A 16,128-nucleotide genomic window follows, 5' to 3' on the forward strand; every position below is an offset into this window, starting at 1 on the left:
CCAATCGACAAGCTCGTCACTTGGACTTTATCGGGCAAATCACGACGGATATTCGACACATAGTTGGCAGGAAAAACATCGTAGCCGATTTGCTCTCTCGCATCACGGCCATCGAAAGTAACCATCCACTCGATTTCGATGCCCTCGCCGAAGACCAGAAAACGGATGAAGAACTTCAAAATATTTTAAAAGGTAAATCTAAATCGTCTTTAAAGCTAAAACTTTTTACCGTTCCAGGCAGCACAAAACAATTATTTTGTGATTGCTTCGGCGAACGCATTCGCCCATTTGTTACGAAACGTTTTCGCAACGCAGCTCTACAAGCAACACATCACCTATCGCACCCAGGAACGCGCGCAACAGCCAAGCTAATGACGGAGAGATTTGTTTGGCCAAGCATCCGGAAAGAAAGCATCGCTTTCGCCAGAAGCTGCTTCCAATGTCAACGCTCGAAGGTGACTAGACACACACAATCACCGGTCACTTGCTACTCAACGCCAGACTGTCGATTTTCCCATATCAACATCGACATTGTTGGACCTTTTCCACCAAGCAAAGGGAACCGTTATTGCCTCACTGTCATCGATCGGTTCAGTCGCTGGCCCGAAGCCTTCCCTATCCCAGACATGACAGCTCCAACTATAGCCGAAGCTCTGGTTACCGGATGGATTGCTCGTTTTGGTGTGCCTAACAGCGTCACAACTGACCAAGGTAGGCAATTTGAATCATCATTGTTTTCCGAGCTGACTCGTCTTCTTGGTACTACTCATCTCCGCACAACCGCTTACCACCCGCAATCGAATGGTATCATAGAGCGGTGGCACAGGACGTTGAAATCATCAATCCTTTGCCACGATCCCGTTCACTGGAGCGAACACTTACCGGTGATCCTGCTTGGATTGCGTACGGTCTACAAAGAAGACATCAAAGCGTCGCCAGCAGAGATGGTTTACGGAACGACATTACGAATACCATCCGAGTTTTTCGTCGACAACTCAGAGAAGCCGAATGAAGCCGAATTTGTCGCTTATCTCCGCAAAGCGATGAAGAAGCGCCCGAAGAAGACCGCCTGGCACGGCGAACGAAAAGTTTTCGTACACCAAGATCTGCAATCGTGCAAGAACGTTTTCGTGCGTAACGATTCTGTGCGACCATCGTTATCGCCTCCATATGAAGGCCCGTTTGAAGTGTTAGGCCGAACCGAGAAGTTCTTCAAAGTGAACCTCAAAGGGCTCGACTGAAACCTGCATACTCTGCGGAGGAACAACAATCATCGGGTACGACTGTCCCTACATATAGCTTCATAAACTCATCTTAAGTATCTCCAAAAAAAACTATCTAGCGAGCTTTGAAATTAGTGCACAGGGCAAATAACAAATCAGGCAGTATATTTACTCATCAATCCACGGAATGCTTTGAGGCACTTGTTTTTGTCTCGGAGTCTGTCATCAACGCTACTCAAATAGCAGCCTGAGCTTATTGTTGGGTGTCAGAAGAACAAATTCCTATAGCTCATATTTTGGAAAATCCAACGCCCGGAGGCTCAGCCTTAGTTTGGAATCGTGCTTGTCAACAGCCTCTCGTCAAGCAAATCAAAATTTGATTGTCTGTCTGAGCTAAAGGGTGATACGGTCAAAATTTAGTCAATATCAACTTGACGTATTTCTTTCAATTTTGCAAACCTGAACACCCCTCACTTTGAAGGTGTGTGTGTAGAATGTTGCTCCTATTTTGATTTTCGAATCCACTCTTCAGTTGTCAAAATGCCGTCCAAGGAAGAAGAGCAGCGTATCAAAATTTTGCTCGCGCATCGCGAGAATCCGAGCTACTCGCACGTAAAGCTGGAAAAATCGCTAAAAGTTGCCAAATCAACCGTTACAAATGTAATTAAAGTGTTTGGGGAACGTTTGTCGACAGCCAGGAAGTCTGGATCGAGGGGAAATCGAAAACCGGAAGCCGCTGAGACGACAAAGAGAGTTGCCGGTAGTTTCAAGCGAAACCCTAACCTCACTCTCCGAGATGCCGCAAATAAGCTGTACACGACGATGCTGATGAAGTTTGATTGCGTGGTAATGGACGACGAAACCTACGTCAAGCCGACTACAAATAGCTTCCAGCAGCCGAATTCCGGTACTTGAAGAAAATCACCAAAAATCTCTTCTAGAAAAGAAATTCTAAAATGGTCGTTCTCTTCATAAAAATGTCTTTTCTTCTTGGCTGATTCCGAAAAAGTAAAGAGAAAGAAAAAAAGACAAATGTAAGAGAAGAAAAAAGTATAGTTCACCTATTCACCGCTAGACGTCTTTGACGTTTGTTGTCGGTGAGACTATTCAAAACGACTTATTGTTGGCACCGTCTTTCTCCCATGTTAGTTTGTTTCCAGATATTGAGCATGGTAATTAGATTAAAATTTTATTTGTAATACTGAAAACTATTTATAACAGCAATATTCAATATTGCTAGATAAAATACTTCAAATCTTGTTCACAACCGTGCATGCAATTAAATGTGAAAAAAACATATCGTTGAGTATTGAAGGCATAATTGAACATTTTGAAAAATGAAGCTAGAAAGTTACATGTTTGTAAACAATCGGATGTGATGATATGACGAAATATGTTATAGTTGTTCATTCGAAAGTGTCATACTTATTGATTTAGATTAATTAGGTTTAATCGATTACCTGAGCCAAGATATCGCAATGTTGTTAGAACTTGTAAATGTACCGGAATTGTTAAGGTTCTTTCATCCTTTAATGGGATATTGTTCAATGGTTGATCCAATAAGTAATAAGCTTCTTAGCCAAACATTTTGGCATTCGAAAGAGTTTTTCGAAATTTCCATCCGAAATATCAAATGGATTACTAATATCTCTCAAATAACGACGATGCCGAAGTAGTTCAATTTTTTCTTGGCGTTTATACCACTTCTATTTTGTATAATAATATGATACAATCATTTGCTCCATTATTTTCAAGTTTTAATAGGTATTAACGTTTAATTTAACAGAAATCCTCACTGAAAAGAAATGTCTTTTTGAATTTCGGAAGCAAAAATGCCGAAGAAATTAAAAATCTCGTTTTCTATTTCAAGCGTCAAAAAAAGTCTTCTTTTAATTGACCGGAATGTCAATCTAAGAAAATTTCGCAACGAAAAAAATCCGAAGAGATTGAAAATCATGTTTTCTTTTTTAAACGTCAAAAAATGTCTTCTTTAAATTCACCGGAATTCCAAGATAAGAAAATTTTAAAAATGTCTTCAATAATTTCTTTTCTTTCACGACATTTTCTGCCCGGAATTCGGCTGCAGGACAGGAGTTTTATACGGCAAAAGGAAGGGAAAAGGTTGCAGATATTTTCAAGCACATGAAACTGTCAAAGTTCGCGAAGAAATATCTGGTTTGGCAAGCCATTTATACCTGTGGCTTGAAAAGCAGCAATTTCATAGCTTCCGGGACTTGGTTGACAGTCAGACAACCAGAACATTACGTGAAATTTACGCGAAAGAGTTTTTGAATAAACGTCTGCTGCCGTTCCTGAAGAAACACGGTTGTTCCGTACTGTTTTGGCCGGATTTGGCATCTTGCCATTACGGTAAAAAGGCCATGGAGTGGTACGCCGCCAACAACGTGCAGGTGGTTCCCAAGGACAAGAACTCTCCCAACACGCCAGAGCTCCGCCCAATTGAGAAATACTGGGCTATTGTCAAGCGGAACCTAAAGAAGACCAAAAAAAACTGCTAAGGAAGAGGAGCAGTTCAAGGCAAACTGGCTTTCTGCGGCGAAGAAGGTGGAAAAGATGGCTGTACAAAATCTGATGGCAGGGGTTAAGCGTAAGGCCCGGCAATTCGGATTTGGAAAAGCGGAAGCCTAACTGAATATTTTTCCAAAATTTTATACTAATTAAACTTGAAAAAGAAATTTAATTTGAATTTTTAAATAAACGATTTCACCGATTTACACGCGTTTTCCCTTGACCAAACTTTGACCGTATCACCCTTTATGCGAGACCATATGGAGAAATGAAGTCACAAATATAAAGTAAATTTTCTATCATGACTTGGAGTACTTTCTGAGACTGGAAAACAAACACAGAAAAATATTTTTATTTTATTTTATGATCAAGTCCTGAATGCTTGAATTAAAATTTGTCAGGAGCTTTTAAAATATTTTCCCCTTTTACGCCAGTTAACTCCCAACCTGCAATCAATTTAAAAGTTTTCGAGAGGATATTGTTGGTATGAATGTCTTCAGTCTGTCGGCAAAATTCCAGTTTCCGATGCAGTTTGAACCAGTGTTTCGCCACCTTCACTACATGATCCACTTCACAACAAGTACGAAAATTGGATCCCTTCAGGGCACTCGAGCATGAGATGAATGCAGTCTGTTGCTTTCTTTATAATATCTTGACAAGATGTCTTAACTTACAAGAACCTGGCGTATAAAGCTGCAAAACAGAGTCACGCAATAATAAAGACAAGGTCGAAAGGGCGATTTTGAGTGTTGCAAAATTGTACTGCGTGTTATCGATGTTGTAGTTTTTGTTCATACATGATTCAGATTGGTGGATTTCATTAAATTAACTGGAGAATTTCACTCAAAATTTTATTCGTAGTAAGTCATAGCTTTCTAGGCTAAACTCAAATGATTTTCACTTGGTGCACATTAAGAAATAAGAGATCTTAAAGATCTCGATGTGTGTGGTAGCGGATCTGTATTTTCTGCACATGTTTCTTTCTCTATTTTTTTCCTGTATTTTCTTTACTTAACTTACCTTTCTTTCTTGATTTTTCTTATCTTGTACTTATTTCACCTTCAAACATCTTTGCTTAGCTTTCTTTCGATACTTTTACTTTTAGCTTAGTTTTCGGTCTCCTCGATTTCTATCTTGTGCTTTCAGCGTTTTGAAATTTTTCTTTAGTGTTTCTTTTATCCAATTTTGTTCGTCTTATCATTGTTTTTATCCTCGATTCAATATAATGCAATATTTCCTTCAATAAAATAGTGTGTTAATGCTTACTTTTATCCTTGGTTTTTTATTTTCTCCTTCTACTTCCATTCTTCCAGAACTGACTCATCAAATGCTTCTATTATGGTCTAGTTACATTAAGGTTGCCACAATTATTTTCATCACGTATCTGGACAATTTTATTTAATAACCTGGCAAAATCCAAGCATTTAATTTCAATGTTATCGATTAAAAATCCGAGCAATATCTAGGAAAATTAGGTAAAAAACCCAGGAATTACTCATCAAAAATCAAGAAAAAAAACTTGAAAAAAATGTTTTTTATGAAATTATTTTATCGGCTATATCGGTGAAATTTATATTCTTTGAGGAAGAATATTTAAGAATTGAAAGAATATAGACGGATAGAAGATTAGAATAAGGTGAAAGATGTTGAAAATGAGCGGAAGGGTAATTTTGATTTGAAAAACTTTTCATCACATTTCATCAATTTGTTCCTCACGGGCCTACTACCTTGCAATTTCATAAAACAAATTTACGGTGATTAACTCTTCATTTAAAAAAAAAATGTTTTTTTTTCATCAAAACTTATCAGCAGATCTTAGATCGTATTTAAGGCTTCCATTTAACGTTTCATGATTATTTAAAAAAAACTTGTTGTAAAAAATTTCGTTTTGGACGAATAAATATAAAAAATTGAAAACACAGTTTATTTCTTTGTTCGATTTGTCAAATAAGGTGAATAAATGTGGGCTAGCCGGGAAGCCGGGCCGGACCGTACTTTTTCCAAATTTTGTGTTAAGTACCCGGGCAAACCCGGATAAACCGGGCAATCTGGCAAGCTTATTATGAACCCAGTCAATATGTAATATGTGTTCCATACAATCGCCAAGCAGCTAGAATAAATTGCGCGTAGATCACATGAGCTAGGTCTCTAGGAATCGAGTGGATTTGCGGTGCACCCTTTTAACTTTCAAACCTTATTACGAAATTAATTAGCCAGTGGGCTACTCTGCTGTCTGGCTGGCTGGCTTTCGAGTCGTTGGGTTCGGCTGCTAGAACAAGGGGCACGTGGAGGCTGACAATTTGTGCTTGTGCTGTCACCGAGGAGAGCTGATGCTGGTGACAAAGTGAAGTGACCGGCAGCTCCGGAGCAACTTTTGTGAGGCAAGTTGCGTTCGTTAAAATAACTCCATGCTGCCGCCGGAATGTTTGTCATATTTTGCCAATCTACAAATACGAACGTGCGCAGGTAGCGGGAGGTCAAATGTGGCGATTTTGTAGTTAATTAAAATGTTTAGTTGCCGTTTAGTCGGTCGCAGCTTGCCGGATTTCTATGGCTAGTGTGAATCACACCTGTTCCAAGAGTAGACGACGACGGAATGGATTGTTTCTGATTGACAATATCGATTTTGACGTGATGTCATCGATCCGATTTTTTAAATGTATATCCTTGCCGATTCAAAACTGGCAAAACCAATGCAGATCATATCTTTGAGTTCTTTTACAGGAAAGGTCGTCAGATGGTTGATTAAATCTTAACCCCTAAAGTCTGTTTCACATAGAATCTGGTCGCATCTTTTCATTTACTGCAGCGCCCCTAGTTGTCACATCGCGAATCTATTGACAGTGTTTTGATCCGGATGGTTTGTTTACTTATACCGTATTTGTTTATGCCGAGTTTTGCACTAGTGTTGCACTGGTGCACCACTAGGTGCTGTCAAACTGTTTGTTTATTCGGACGGTGTTGCACTGGTTTTGACCTGTCGGAGTTCTGCTTACGGACGGTGGCCCACCGATAATTTTGCCAGTGTTGCGAGAGAGCGTGTGAGTGAGTGAGATAGCAATACACTGGCGACGATTTGTGTTTGTTTTTATCGGGTACGGTGGAACACTCCACGAGTGGAGAAAACAAATACAGTATTAGTGGTGAAAATTTCATCAAGATTGAAGCAGTCAGTCAAAAGTGATCGACGATGGAACGCGAAAGGCGAGAGAAAATTTTGCACACTCACGTAGAGAAACCGACGTGGTCAGGGGTAAAGATCGCGAAATTCCTGAAATATCCAAAATCGACTGTAAATTCGTTGCGTTACCGGGAGACCCTTACGGTGGATCGAGCAAAACAAACCAGGCGTAAAAGTGGAACATATGACCGGAAGCTCCGAGCAAAGGTAATTCTATCAGTTCACAATAATCCTGGATTCTCCTTGCGTGATTTGGCAAAAACGTTCAAGACGAACCACAGTACAGCTCGACGAATTTGTGTGCGAGAAGGCTTGCGGTCGTATCATGCAAGCAAACACCACAACAGGACGCTGAAACAAAACCTGGTTGCCAAAACCAGGGCAAGGAAGTTGTAAGAGAAAGTGTTGACCAAGTACAACGGATGCATTTGATGGACGACGAAAATGTCAGAGAGATCTAGTGCTATGAAATAGTAAAACGAAATTTTCAAGAAAAACGCCAAATGAAAGGGCTTGTCGTCAGGATTATTAAAATCAATGTTGGAGTTGGAAGGTTTTAATGACTAGTAAAAGTAACAACAATAGTAATATTTAATGAAATAGTTATATTGCGAAATTTTCGGAATAAACGTCAAATGCAAGGGCTTGTCGCGTGGATTATTAAAATCATTGATTGCATTTCCAGTAATAAGTAAAAGCTACCAGCACTAATAAATATGAAATAGAAAAATTACGAAATTTACTAGTTATTAAAACCGTGCAACATTGATTTTAATAATCCTGGCCACAAGCCCTCTCATTTGGCATAACTTTTACTAGTTACTAGAAATTCTAACATTGATTTTAATAATCTGTCGCGTGGATTATCAACATCAATGTGAACATTTCTTTTATTTAGCGTTTTTTCCGAAAATTTCGAAATTTTACTAATTAAAAATTACTAGTGCTGGGAACTTTTACTAGTTGATTGCTTTAACATAAGTTGATTGCTTCGAATTGATAGCTTAAATTCTTTTTATTACGGAGCTTCCTGAATATTGTTTTCATGTTGAATTAGGATTTTCATTACGAGATCTTTGTTTTCGATTTGGCTTAGGCGGCATCCATAAATTACGTAAAGCAAAAAATGCACTTTTTTGACCCCTCCCCGTATGTCACAAATGGTCACGCTTCGACGTACCCCCCCTATGAAAATTACGTAACGTTGATAATTAACCCCCCCCCCCCCCCCTTCATCTTTTCATGTTTTTGAATAATGTTTTTCGATGGTAAGAAAAGATTTTAATATAAAACTTTTAAATTTTAGTGCTTCTTAGTGCTCTTTGATAAAATAAAATGATTGTCTTATTACCAGTTGTTCTGTGCTTGTTTACTGATGATCTAACTTGTTTAATTTATTTTGTTTTATGAGCAAAATAAATAAAACAATTATGCAAAATATACTCCTCTAAGTAATATTCGTCGGAATAACCAAAATTGCATTTTTTTTAATTAATTGAGAAAAAATAGTAAAATTTCCGTCTTAAGGTTTAATTGAGTTCTTGGGGGTTAATCATGTTAAAGCTTACAAATTTTAAGCTGATTTTGATGTGCTTATCATTCTGAAAAAAATGCATGACATCAAAATAGCTGCGATTAAACTGAAATTTTTAAGGAAAAAATCGTTACGTAACGATTAGCATACCTCCCCCCTCCCCTATGTCACAATTCGTAACGCTCGAGCTCACTACGAAATAATCCTTCATGGGAGGAATATACACGCAAGACTATGTGTAAAAGATACCTGGCGGGGGAAATATGGAAAATCTTTCGGTATAATGGCCTTCCAACGGTTAGATACTGATGTCGGTTTTTCCTGAAGAAAAATGGCGGGGAAGTTGACCTCAGGGGAAGAAGGTAAGTTATACCCTCTTAGACATTTTGGCTTTGCTGTCGAGAAGTTGGCTATTTGGAAGTATTTGAGTCGTGGACTTTAAATTTTTGGAATTTCACAATTTTTTATCGGCCTTGTGAACCCGGGAAATATTGTTCCGAAAAGATCCGCGCAAGCGTTAAGTGAAGGAATCTAGCCGGTGAGTCATTTTGCTCCGTTTTTGGGCCATTAATGACAACTTTGGTGAAGTAATTCGTAGTGTCCGGCCATAAACAACACTTTTGGAAATCAGTGAAACCTAAAATAAAATATTTGTTCTTTCTACATAAATATGTTATATTTTTTTGTACTCTAATATAGTTAAGTGATCATAATATTGATACTCTTCAAATCAGTAGTGGAACCAAAATTACCAAAAATATATTTTCATATTTTGGAGTTATTGCTAAAAAACTTTTAGTGTCCGGTAGTAGACAAGTTCCCCCTACTAAAAATTCATGATCGATTCAAAAAAGATTATTTAAAATAATAAAAATCAGGGAAACATTTATAAACTTTATAGGGCAGACTTTATATCTAGTTTAAAATTTTAGGCTCTAAGTACTTTTTCGCCGCCAATTGAAATATTGGGTCCTGATAAGGACAAAAGGCAGAAACTGTGTTTTTTTCTCATTAAAATTTAAAGGAGATTATGTTTTCGAAAATCATGAATTTTTAATTGAAAAAAAACAAAGACAAACTAATTAAAAATATTTCAAAAAATTAAAATAGTTTGACTAGAATATGCAGTCAATTTAAATAAACATTAAAAAAACTGAATTATAAAATTTGGTAAATTTATATTAAAATACAAATAAAATATGTTGATCAAAAATACAAGTTTTTGGACATTTTAGAAGACAATTTTTACGATAAAAACTGCTTTCCATTCTTTAACTCATTCATAGAATTTAATTGATTACTCATAGAAAACAGATTTTTTTTCCATATAATTATTTAGTAGATTTTGTCTATCGCCTCTAGTTTTGGTGAAATAGAGTTTATTAGTTTATAAATGAATCAGTCTTGAGTGAATTCAATCAGAGATAAATTGATGAACTTACAAATCTACATGAAGTACAAAAAACAGTATGTTTATTATACTTTATTTAAAAAAGGAAAAATATGTTGATCATGATGATGATGAATTATCTTAAAATGTTTAATTCTACAGTTTTTAAAAATTTCACAGGTATCTCAACACGTATTTTTGGCATTAACACAGAAAGTATAAAAAAAAAAGTTTTATTAAATTGAACCTATTTGTTGAAGCCTCAAAATTATTTGAAATTTTCTTTAAAAATTTCGAAAACTCAATTTAGGTTGAAACTTCTTTTACAAATCATAAAAGTCGGATCATCAATTCACATAAAAAAATTGTACAATTTCACTTGCTTTACAGAATGGGGAAAAGCAATCACATAAAAAAAATTCTAACTTTTTTCGCAAAAGCCTAAATTACTTGCAGTCCAGGGAAAAATTGAAAATTAAGTGAATACTTTTATTTTAATTTTTTTAATGTTTTATGTTTTGTCAAAAATGTGCCGAATTTTCTAAATGATTTTTTTCCTGTTTTTGATGTTATTTAAAAAAACAAAAGCTGATAGAAAAAAACTAATTGTATGTTTGCTTAGTTTTTCTCTTTCGATCTTCTGGACTTCTTTCAGTTTCGATTAAAATTTTCATTATAAGTTTTTTTTTGACTTTATTAGTGACACTTAACTCCTATGAGGCTATTCGTGTCCATTATAAGTTGTATTTGTTTTGTAGTTATAATTTTCATTTACATTTCACTATTTATAATTTCCTTTTTTTTCTTTATTTCGGCATTAATTTTTTCATTTCAAATGATTCCCTATCGTGCTTCCTAAGAGTTTGACATTTTTCACTCGTTTTTCACTCTTGCATTTTTTCTTATGTGCCATATTAAGTAATTTTTATATTCTATTCGTACGTCCCTTTTATTATTTTATTCTTCCAATAATTTTCCCCAAAAATTAAATTCAACCATACAGCTCATTCTAATGCTCGCTAAGCGATATTAATTACTCGATGAACAGATCAAACAGCGCACAGGAACAGTCGACCCCGACAGACACGTGCTTGATGCCGCATCTAATTAGGAATCCGAACCGGATCCAAAGGCTAGAGCTAGAACGAAGAGCGATCCGAGACGAGAGCTCACCGAGAATGAGAGGAACGGAGAGAAAGATTGTGTAATAAAGGGCATAATTGAGGGGGCACAATTATATTGAGCGGCAATCTGAGTCAGGCTCAGAATGGCTTTGATTGAAAATAGAAAAAAAATGAAACCTTAAGCTCATCTCAAGAGTCCTCATCACCTTCCCACCAACACTCATCCATCACATCACGCCCTTAGAAATTGAAGAAGCCTTCGGGTACACAGACAAGGTCATCAGACTAAAAATAACTCACTACAAATGCGATGGGAATGGAACGACCGATCGTCTGTTTTTTTTCTGGTTCGTTCAAAGCCCAAAAATAATCAGCAAACAAGCCCCCACAATGGCTAATTTATGTGCGAGTTGACTGAAATCTGACTGAACTACGAGAACAAAGACTCGATTCAAACTGAGGCAAAAAAATGGCGACAAAGGAGCAGCACGAAGATTAAAGACAAAAAAAAAGGAAGACGGTACCCACTCATTGCTTAGCGGATTTGTTGAGCGAATGAGCAAATCGCCATCATATCGAAGAAAATCCAAATAAATTACCTTTTCAACAAAACGAAACAATTGAAGCTGCTGCGGAATGGCTAGCCAAATGGAACGACACTAAACCCAAACTATTAAGACGCTCATAAATTGGAGCCTGTGCAATTTGCACAAGAGGTGATCAAAGGAAAAAAAAAACTTTGATCAGCTTCATAAATATATGTATGCTGATAAATGCGAGAGAAGTTAAGTTCGAATAATACTAGGTTTCTCAAATTGAGAAACGTTAGGAGTCGATAAATAGGTTTCATGTGAAAATCTTAACCCATTTTTTCAGTCCAAACTGATTTCATTCGAAAATCAGTGTAAATTCGTTCTATTAGGCAGCAAATAATATTTCAAGAACTTAAAAATACAATATTGAGTGTTTGAATATATTCACTTCTCTCTCGCCGGTCTGAATTGAACATACTGTTTAATATCATGAAAAAGTTCTGGTCCTGAAAAGATAATAATAATGTTCTATCGAAAATCCTAAAGGGTGATACGGTCAAAATTTGGTCAATATCAACTTGACGTATTTCTTTCAATTTTGCATTTAAAAATCCTGAACACCCCTCATTTTGAAGGTGTGTGTGTAGAATGTTGCTCCTATTTTAATTTTGGAATTCACTCTTCAGTCGTCAAAATGCCGTTCAAGGAAGAAGAGCGGCGTATCAAAACTTTGCTCGCGCATCGCGAAAATCCGAGCTACTCGCACGCAAAGCTGGCAAAATCGCTAAAAGTTGCCAAATCAACCGTTAAAAATGTAATTTAAGTGTTTGGGGAAAGTTTTTCGAGAGCCAGGAAGTCTGGACCGGGGGGAAATCGAAAACCGGAAGCCGCTGAGACGACAAAGAGAGTTGCCGGTAGTTTCAAGCGAAACCCTAACCTCTCTCTGCGAGATGCCGCAAATAAGCTGGGTGTATCGTCTACAACCATGCATCGAGCCAAAAAACGAGCCGGACTATCGACTTACAAGAAGGTAGTGACTCCAAATCGCGATGATAAACAAAATACGACGTCCAAAGCGCGATTTCGGAGGCTGTACACGACGATACTGACGAAATTTGACTGCGTGGTAATGGACGACGAAACCTACGTCAAAGCCGACTACAAGCAGCTTCCGGGACAGGAGTTTTATACGGCAAAAGGAAGGGGAAAGGTAGCAGATATTTTCAAGCACATGAAACTTTCAAAGTTCGCGAAGAAATATCTGGTTTGGCAAGCCATCTGTACCTGTGGCTTGAAAAGCAGCATTTTCATAGCTTCCGGGACTGTCAACCAAAAAATTTACGCGAAAGAGTGTTTGAATAAACGTATGCTGCCTTTCCTGAAGAATCACGGTTGTTCCGTACTGTTTTGGCCGGATTTGGCATCTTGCCATTACGGTAAAAAGGCCATGGAATGGTACGCCGCCAACAACGTGCAGGTGGTTTCCAAGGACAAGAACCCTCCCAACACGCCAGAGCTCCGCCCAATTGAGAAATACTGGGCTATTGTCAAGCGAAACCTAAAGAAGACAAAAAACACTGCTAAGGACGAGCAGCAGTTCAAGGCAAACTGGCTTTCTGTGGCGAAGAAGGTGGACAAAATCTGAAGCCTAACTGAATATTTTTCCTGAATTTTATACTAATTAAACTTGAAAAAAAAAATTTAAATTGATTTTTTAAATAAACGATTTCACCGATTTACACGCGGTTTCCCTTGACCAAATTTTGACCGTATCACCCTTTATCATGATTTTTTCGAAAAAGATACAACGGTTCACCGGCAGGACTTGAACCTGCAATTTCCGCTTCAGTACAACGGCGCGTTAGCCAATTGCACCACGGTGAACATGATGAAATCGGCCACCACGAGCAATCAAGCTCTGCCGATCAACTGCTGGACCTTTTATCGAAACACCATGTATATCCCGCATGTGATCTTTCCTTGTATTGATCTCTCTTGTTTTTTTATCCCCACCCATCGACTCGGGATTTTAGCCTAGCGAGCATATGGTCGACTGCTTCGGGTTTTGGGCCAGTTGTCTGGGTTAATGTTTTCCGGAACGAACTGGACCCCTTTCTCTGCATGCGTTTTTGCTGTAATGACAGCTTGCCAAATCTGGCCAAAACATCACGGAATGGTCGTGGGATCGAATGAAATTCATTTTTGGAGACACTCTTTTTGGTATAGTTTCGACGTCATTGTCTTATGTGTAACGAAAATTTTCGGTTTTTTTTCCTTAGCTGCAAATGCCCTGCCAAATCATAAATTTTCGTGCAAATTTGTCTGCGAAACTAACTTGAATTTAGCTGGAACATTCCCCCGAGCCGTTGCCAAGTTAATTTTTGACCTGGGATCTGCCCGAAGTCAGCCTTGACATAGGTTTCATCGTCCATCAGAAGACACTCGTCGAACTGGGTCAGTACCTGGCCATATAGCTTCCGAGAACGGATTTTGGCCACACTATTTTCTGGCCAAATCACGGTCCGACAGATTGGAATTACTCTAAATTGTTTTTTAAATCTTACCACGCAGTTTTCGGTCGACAGGTCACTCCGACGATTGGCTATAGGCTTCGCACCATACGGTATTTCTGGGCAACTTCAGCTGTTTAGCTAGCCTAGATGCAGACCACAATGCATTTTCCAAAAAAACTGTGCAGATTTTTTTCCCTTTCCCTTCGGCTTCCATCTTGATTGCTTGCAAAAAAAATACATACGTGAAGCTGACAAAATTCCCGACAAATGGGTGCCAAGAACTTCAAAATCCATACACAAGGAGCACCACAATACGAGCAAAAGTTTAACCCAATTCTTAATGGAGCAATCTTTATTGTTAATAAGGAGTGTATTCGAAAAGAATGCAACAATTTGTTTTGTGGAAAACTATTGAATGCATGAATGGAAATTGATGAAATTTTCAGTGAAGCTACCTAGTTCACAGGTTAAAATTTTTGTGACGTTCTGTTAAGTGGTTTTTGAGAAAGCTTTTTTTATTACTTTTTTGTTTCCTGTAGTTTGATTTTCTTTAATTGACTGTTAGTTTAATTGAAGTTATAACAATTTTAACAGATTGTTCTCCTTCGACACGAAAACAAAAATTCGTCGTCAGCCACCTGCAAGACATAATTTTTTTTCTCTTTGTTTATCTTCGGAACATTCAGGCGAGACTTTGTAACGGAAAGTTTGAAAACCTGCCAGGTGCCCTTTAAAGGGTTTCTTTCGCTGTCCTTTGCGTATTTTTTTTTAAATATCTCCCCGCTAGCGGTTCCAATATTTTGCGCATGATTTGACCACCATATTTTCTCAGCAAACATTAGTGTAGCTGTATCTGCTATCATGCTGTTTTGATAAACGTTCCATATACATTATAAAATGATCGTATAAATGTTGAAAACACAGCATTTACCTACCAAATTGAAGGCAATATACACACATGGATTTCATTTCTGTCTAAAGCGACGAAAACTACACTAATTGGGCGTTATCCGACACCTTATTCGTACACATCGGAAGAATGCAAGAGAATTCAAGATTTTGCTCTCATAGTCACAAGTCACAATCGTAACAAGACCCATTATTTTCCAGTTCTCTCATTGGTCAATATTACCCAATTTCCGTCTGATTTTAGTCATCTGGAAGCACTGTTGGTTGCATTACGTTGATTTTCTCACTTGAAGCCCGCGCAGGAGCAAAATCATTTCAAAATTTAATCCTACACAAAAAATTTATTCAACTACAGTGACCGAAACGCAAATAGTACCACCTGTGTTAAAACTTTAATAAACATAAGAAACAATTACATTCATGTTTTACTTTTCATTCCGTGTTCGGCCCTATTTACGTTTTTTTTTCTTTTTAAACAATTGTGGCCTGTGGCAACAGAATCTCACCAGCTTGATCGATAGCAAAAGTAAGTGTAAAGTTACGTGGAAAACAAATAGGGATCATTTAAAAAATATGCATTTCCCGTAAGGAATTGAAAAACGTTACACTCAATTCCTCCATTATAAATATTGGCACTTGAAGGTCTTGAAACGAAATTCATACTTCAACTTAACTTGAATTATTAACTAAACTAAAAAAGAAAACTAACTCTCGTTCTTAATCTGTATACGTAAAGAATCGTTATTGTAGTCAGAGTGTATTTACTTTCATTGTAATTGCATGACTCTGCATTTAATGTTTAATAACTTTAGTGCCATGAGAGATCCCTAGCGTTTTTCATTACTCTAAATAGCACGCAATAATTAGTCCTTATTTTATTGTGTGTTCTATATTACGAAATATTCAGACGCCTATCATTACAAACAGAGAAATTTCCTCATTAGTGTAGTTTGAAGTAAGTAATCTATTTTAAGACTCGTTAATTCGGATGAATTCTGAATTCTCACTGAAATACTAGCTAACACATGAACTGGAAGCAATTATTTAATGCGACTCTAGAGGACATGTGCGTTACTTGCTGCCAACCGCCGGACGCTCCTTCACGTGTAGGTCGAGCAATCGATTCGACTGGACATTTTTCTCGAACGAAAATCAAGCGAATGTGGGCACGTGTTAACAAACATTGCCATTC

At 37.5% G+C, this 16,128-nt stretch overlaps 1 protein-coding gene across 2 annotated transcripts in view; it reads left to right on the plus strand.

Annotated features, from left to right (window-relative positions):
- LOC129744988 (dual oxidase) overlaps nucleotides 1-16,128 on the plus strand; it is a 209,971-nt gene that overhangs the window by 125,158 nt on the left and 68,685 nt on the right. The gene's annotated exons all lie outside the window — the stretch shown is intronic.

This window comes from Uranotaenia lowii, chromosome 2 (assembly GCF_029784155.1).
Source record: "Uranotaenia lowii strain MFRU-FL chromosome 2, ASM2978415v1, whole genome shotgun sequence".
Lineage (NCBI taxonomy): Eukaryota > Metazoa > Arthropoda > Insecta > Diptera > Culicidae > Uranotaenia > Uranotaenia lowii.